A 7,192-nucleotide genomic window follows, 5' to 3' on the forward strand; every position below is an offset into this window, starting at 1 on the left:
CATACTTAAGAGTTTTGCTAAACAGAGATGGGATTACTCATGTACTTAAGTGCCCTGGTGATTCAGGGCATTCAAACTTCCAGTGATTTCGCTGGAAGCATCACGTGACGCGTTTACAGGCTGCAGAATCAGGCTCAAGTGTGGGGGTGAAGCATTTTTATGAATTGGACCTGCCTGAGAAAACAATGGCAATTTTAATTTCAGGAGCTGACATTCCATTAACATCCGTTTAGATGGTAGGGTTAATATGTAATATTTACTATAATTACATTTCATCTTTTTTTAAAAAAATCCCTCTCTTTGAGGCAGCACCTGAGTCCAGCAAGTATGAAATAATGCCAAAGAACTTTAAATACTTGCCCATATGGCCAAACCCTGCTAACTTGCCCAAACAGAAGTAGTCCCATCAAAATTAAGGAGAGCATGATTTGGCCCATGGACTGTACAAATTTACTGATGTGTGAACACAAGTCCCAATTCAGTTCAGTAAAACTGATTGCTTCCTGGAAAAAAACACATCCTCCCAATTCACCCTGGTTGTAAACGAATTGAAGTCAAAGGAGTTATAGCAGAGATGAATTTAGCTCGCTGGGTGCCGTCCAGTATGTAGGCAAAACTCCCAGTGAAGTCAGTAGGTGTTTTCCTTTGTAAGGACTGCATAATTGGGGCCACATAATGAACTATATTTATCAGACAGACAGACCATTCTTGTGTAAACGCTGTTGGTAGCTTTGTGCGAAGGCCAAAAGAAACAAAACAAAATCAAACTTCATGGGAACACACCAGAGAATAATAAACTTGCACCTTGATAGAATAGCTTTATTTGTGTATATTGTATGTAAATTTCAAACCAGAGAATACATGCCATTCACTGTACATATCTGGTTACTTGGCTGGCAGTGCTGTGCACTGCTGTTTAGGAGCTCCAGGTTCTCTAGTCTTGGGTTTCCAACTTTAAAGGTTGCTGGAGACCAAGACCTTGGGGCCAGTCAAAAATAGGAGGAATGGAGTGATAGCCACCCACTACAAATGTGGTGAAGACTATGGATCAGGACTGAGATTAGCTTTGGAGAAGGTTGCTTGCCCACACTCCTGGCCAGCGGATAAGTCCCTCCTTCATAGTCATGTACAGTAGAAGGGAAGTTAATGAGTTTCTGGTGGTCCACATGGGTGGAGTATACTCAAAATCCTATTTGAACCAGTCTTTAATAGGGACCTGGTGTGGTAAGAAGGAACCCATGATTTAATGTAACACAAAAAGGACCACAACAAAACAGTGTGTATATACCTATCTATCTCCTAATGTCTCTGTATTGAATGGATTTGATAATTTGTAAAAAAACAAAACAAAACAAAAAAAACAACAACTGATTGCTCATGTTGTGTTACTGCTTTGAATTTCTTTGCATGAACTCTGGCATATAATTCTTTAAGGAAAAAATATATATATATATTATAGCCTGCAAAATATTCTTGTTGGACAGCCATGTTTTGTGCAAATTGTATATTATTGTTGTGAGCAATATTGGAATATGAACTTTTATTAGTTGTTGGCATTAAAATATGTTTTCATTGATAGTAAATTTGTCATATTATTTTTGGGTGTTATGTAACATGGACTTCCATATTTAGGTGTGAGCACAACTACCGAAAGGGCCATTTTCAGTGCAGTGAAAATATCACCAACTTTCACTAAACAGGCCGGTATGCAAATCACATTCATTTTAATGCACGTTACAAGCTTATTTATTCATGCCAATTGATAGGCCTATACTTTTGTAGGCTCGCTATAGCAATGCTTGACTTCATCTTTGAAAAGATCATGCTGTTAGCCCCTTTTCATAAAGATGGAACTAAAGCCCCAATCCAGAAAAGCATGTGTTTAATTTTAAGCACCTGAGTAGGCCCCTTAACCTCAGTGAGACCACTTGCATGCTTAAAGTTAAGTATCTGCTTAAATGCTTTGCTGGATCAGGCGCTAAAAAAAATCCAGTTTTCTCTTGCCCTTGGATAGTCAATGCTTTATTTTTAGCTTTTCGGGCAGCACATTTTCCAGTGTCGGGGCCTGTGGAAAGTGAAATATTAATACGGCTTTATGAGAGCTACAGCAACTATCTAGTCATTTGGCACTGGACGTTTATAGCTTTTAGGTGGCTTGTAAACACCATAAATAGCGATTTGCTCTATGTTTACATCTGCGAAATGTGTTCTATTTTGATTTAAAATGTTTAAAGTTAATACATTGACTGCCTTTTTTGTACATTTGTTACTTCAAAGGTTTGATTTAAATTATAACCATTGTAGTCTATTTTCAGACTTTAAATAACAGCTGACAGTTCTGTATTTGAGAGGCAAAGTTATTAATAAATATAGCAGATTAATATTCTCATCCCATTTTATACAGCTCCCTCCAAAGGTTTGTCAGCTTGCACTGAATACACCTGAGCAGCAGGTGGCGCTCTTTTGCGTGTGTTTATGAGCCATCCCTGCTCAATAAAGCTTTCACTTTTTCTAGCTTAGGAAATGGGGCTGTGAGTGTTTTTTGTTTTTCCTTCTCCAGCTCAGATATTTCTCTGTATAATTCAAACACCAATAATGCTGAGATTCTCCCAGTAACAGGGTCCCAGGAATCTTATGATTCTATGGATTTTACAGCTGGGAATTCTGACGGTTTTTAGTTCAGCACTTACAGTGTGATTGTCATTGTACAGAACATGGAAAAGACATGGTCCCTGCTCCAAGAAGCGTTCAGTCGACAGCCCTGATCCTGCACATTCAATTTGACTTCAGTGAGACGACTTGTGCCTAAAACTCAGCATGTGCATAATAAATCTTTGTAGGATCTGGGCATAACTAGAGAATTGGGATACATAAAGACCTGGGTGATCAGAAGTTGGAGTTATCATATAATGGTGCAGCAAGCGTATAAACTAGGTGGCAGTTAAATACTAATAGGTGTCACAAAAGCAGTATGCTTTGGAAGAGATATTAAAAAGGATTTCAAAGCAGGTGTTTAAAAACCTTTGATTTCAGGTTTTTTGAATCAGCATGTTGACTTTAACTGTTTCAGATCTTGTATGATTTGGGAGATTTAGAGGCAATTACTGCCCTTATATTCTTGCTTACAACTCCCTTGATTTCAACAGAAGCCATATGGATATGTGAAGGCAGGACTGTTCCCTTCATCTGCATTTTGTTTATTGTAAAGCCAAGTGGTAGTACTTTTTCAAGCTCTGCCCACAAAATAAGATCTGCATGTGTGAATCATCCCAATGAGATGCTGCCCACAGTAGATTGTGCAGATATTTAAAATATGATCATGTGTGCTGTTAGGCTCCAGGGGGCTCCTTGAGCTGATTTCCCCCTTAGAGGTGCTTGAATGTGCCTATGGGCTCTGCTAAGCACCTTGGAATTGGCTCCTTTGTGACTAGAAAAGGAGTACTTGTGGCACCTTAGAGACTAACCAATTTATTTGAGCATGAGCTTTCACGAAAGTACTCCTTTTCTTTTTGCGAAGACAGACTAACACGGCTGTTACTCTGAATCCTTTGTGACTGTGAGAGATACCACGTTTCCTCCCCCACCCCACCCACTCCTGGTGCCACAGTAAGACATCAAATTGTTCAGCTCTTTGACCCTTCCGTCAGCGTAGAGCATCTTCATTAAAGCTGTACAGTGGCACACCAATGCACCATTTTAAGTGTAGACTTGCCCCTAGTGTAGTCACTTTTATTCCATTATCAGTGGCCTTTTTCAGTTTAGTTTATGGAGAAAGAGTTTAGGCTAAGCTGCAAAAAGCCACTCATATACCAGAATAAGGGCAAGTCTACACTACAAAATTAAATCGACCTAAGTTACATCAACTTACAGCCACTGCAGTAATTAAACTGCTTTTGCACATCCATGCTAACAGCGTCCACTTAGGGACTTATACTGGTATAATTATACTGGTATTACAGTACTGGTAAAACTTTCCCATGTAGACAAGGCTTACTTTATTTCTCGGAGAACAAGATAGTAACTTCAGAGAAGTGCCGGTGTGGTGTATGAGTAGGTACTGTATTGGCTGGGTCCGAGCCCTACTGTAAAGTGCTGGGGGTACTGCATAAATGATGATGTTCTATGCATCAAAGAGCTGGAGTCTACTCCTGAAATACTGAACATTTAAAAAGAAAAGGAGGACTTGTGGCACCTTAGAGACTAACAAATTTATTTGAGCATAAGCTACAGCTCACTTCATCAGATGCATTCAGTGGAATACAGACTAACACGGCTGAACATTTAAAGGAACTAGTATTTAACAATACACAAAAGAGATGGGGATAACCACTATTGAGCCAAAACCTGACCCTATCAGCTTCCGTGGTGAAGAGCAGCCAGAGTTGTGAGACCCTACAATTGCTTTGATGAGTAGAAGACACCCCCTCAGGTAGTTGTGCAGCCCTCAGACAACCACTCAACACCATTCTTCTTCCTGACTCAGTCCCACATCCCACTACCCTCTCCACATCATGTGGGGATTAAATGATGTCCTGGAGGCTCTGTGTTTACATAGAGCTTTCCTGTGTCCCAGCAGGGGAGTATCATGTGACCAAGTGGTATAGGGGAAAATACTTGTTGCAGTAGGGAGGGAGGAGGTTCAGTAAAGTGACTAGTAATATAAAGTACAGCAGAACACCAGGGTGGAAATTACTTACATTGCAATTACCCCAGAGGCCACAGTTAGGCTTGGGGCCTCATTGTGCTAGCACTTTACAAATACAAGACAAGACACAACAAATGGATGCAGCAAACAAGGTGTGAGAGATGACAGAAGCTCATTACAAATACTGTATTTTGATAGATATTACTGTACGTCCTTCTCACTCCAGCACCACAGAAGGCTCACAATCAAAAATGGAAAATGCCCCCACAGCTCTGTCTGCTTGACATATGGCTAAAGTACTGTAGTCATCCTGTCTGCCAAGTTTAAAATTTGCTATCAAACACTTGTGTTTTATAATGTGAACTATTCCTTACCTTAACCTCATTTAAATGCTTTCCAATACTTGTATTTCTCAGTTAACCTCTGAAATAAAAGTTTAGTGATGCAAATAGCAATGATTTCTGCCTGTTCAAAAAAACCCCATAATCCTACTTGTTAAAATAGACATTTTCCCATCCTGTGACGATTTAGTTGGATATAGTGTGTAGGATACTAGCATTCAGAAGGGGAAAAGAAAAAAAATTCCTATGAGCTAGTTATACAATGACGGCGTTTTATTTCCTGCACCATCCTCTGAAGCATCTGATACGGGCCATTGGACAGATCCAGTGTGTTAATTTCTGTTCCTGTGGAAGGACTTTTAGAGAGGACATACCTTGAGGACACCTTTATTATTTACTGAGCACAGTTTAATGTACTTGGTGATGTTCAAAGAGAGAAGATAACATGGTGCCTTCCCAAGCAGTTTATAACCTAGATCAGACACAGGCAGTATGGTCCAGACACATACAATGATACATAAGCTGATCTTATTTTGAAGCAGTGCTAGGTGGTTGATTTTGTTTTTCATGTTTATTTGTTTATCCACCAATTTTGGTGGATTGGTGTTGAAAAGCTCCAGAACAAAAGTGTGAGAAGTCCAGAGACATGAGGAGGTCAGAGTTATGAATTTCCCTGCAGGGTATGGATGGGGAGCTGTAGTTCAGTGCAGAAGGTAAGGGATTTGAAGAGGTGAGTGATCTGGTCAGAGTGACTAGTGAGGGAGATGATTTTAGAAACCACCTTTTTGCTAGTAGCCTGGAGCCGGCTGAGCTGAGATGCCAGGAGGACCTGGATGCAGCAGTCTGTTATGTTGGAAGAAACTAATACCATCAAGTGGGGTTTTGATCTCTAGATAATAGTAGACCTGGTTAGAGCTAAACGGTGTTTTAAGCACCCTTCTTACAGGGTAAATGGAAAGCGCAATTAAGCGAGCGAGATAGCCAGAGATGATAGAAGCTACTACCAAAAGCAATAGGGCCATATGGCAAAGCCTGATCAGAAGCTAAGCCATGTGTGGGTTCCCTGATCACAAACCCTGAAGCTAGGCGGTAGTTTGACAAGTTGTGTTTGTTATGAGATGCAGACTGGGAGAAACACAGCTGTGTGTAAAAACAACAAGGAGGCCGGTGGCACCTTAAAAACTAACATTCATGGGTAAAAACCCCACTTCTTCAGATGCATGGAGTGAAAATTACAGATGCAGACATAAATATACTGACACATGAAGAGAAGGGAGTTACCTCACAAGTGGAGAACCAGTGCTGACAGGGCCAATTTGATCAGGGTGGATGTAGTCCACTCCCAATAATAGATGAGGAGGTGTCAATTCCAGGAGAGGCAAAACTGCTTTTGTAACGAGCCAGCCACTCCCAGTCCCTATTCAAGCCCAAATTAATGGTGTTAAATTTGCAAATGAATTTTAATTGTGCTATTTCTCTTTGAAGTCTGTTTCTGAAGTTTTTTTGTTCAAGTATAGCTACTTTCAAATCTGCTACAGAATGTCCAGGAAGATTGAAGTGTTCTCCGACTGGTTTATGAATGTTATAATTCTTGACATCTGATTTGTGTCCATTTATTCTTTTACGTAGAGACTGTCCAGTTTGACCAATGTACATGGCAGAGGGACATTGCTGGCACATGATGGCATATATAACATTAGTATATGTGCAGGTGAATGAGCCTCTGATGTGGTCGGGTCCTCTGATGGTGTCGCTAGAATAGATATGGGGACAGAGTAGGCAACGAGGTTTGCTACAGGGATTGGTTCCTGGGTTAGTGTTTCTGTGGTGTGGTGTGTATTTGCTGGTGAGTATTTGCTTCAGGTTGGGGGTATGTCTGTAAGTGAGGACTGGCCTTCCTCCCAAGGTCTGGGAGAGCAAGGGATTGTTTTCCAGGATAGGTTGTAGATCATTGATAATGTGCTGGAGAGGTTTTAGCTGGGGGCTGTATGTGATGGCCAGTGGCGTTCTGTTATTTTCCTTGTTGGGCCTGTCCTGAAGTAGGTGATTTCTGGGTACCCGTCTTGCTCTGTCAATCTGTTTCCTCACTTCCCCAGGTGAGTATTGTAGTTTTAAGAATGCTTGATAAAGATCTTGTAGGTGTTTGTCTCTGTCTGAGGGACTGGAGCAAATTTGGTTGTAATCTTAGGGCTTGGCTGTAGACAAT

This window comes from Lepidochelys olivacea, assembly GCF_965140295.1.
Source record: "Lepidochelys olivacea isolate rLepOli2 genome assembly, chromosome: 1".
Classification (NCBI taxonomy): Eukaryota; Metazoa; Chordata; order Testudines; family Cheloniidae; genus Lepidochelys; species Lepidochelys olivacea.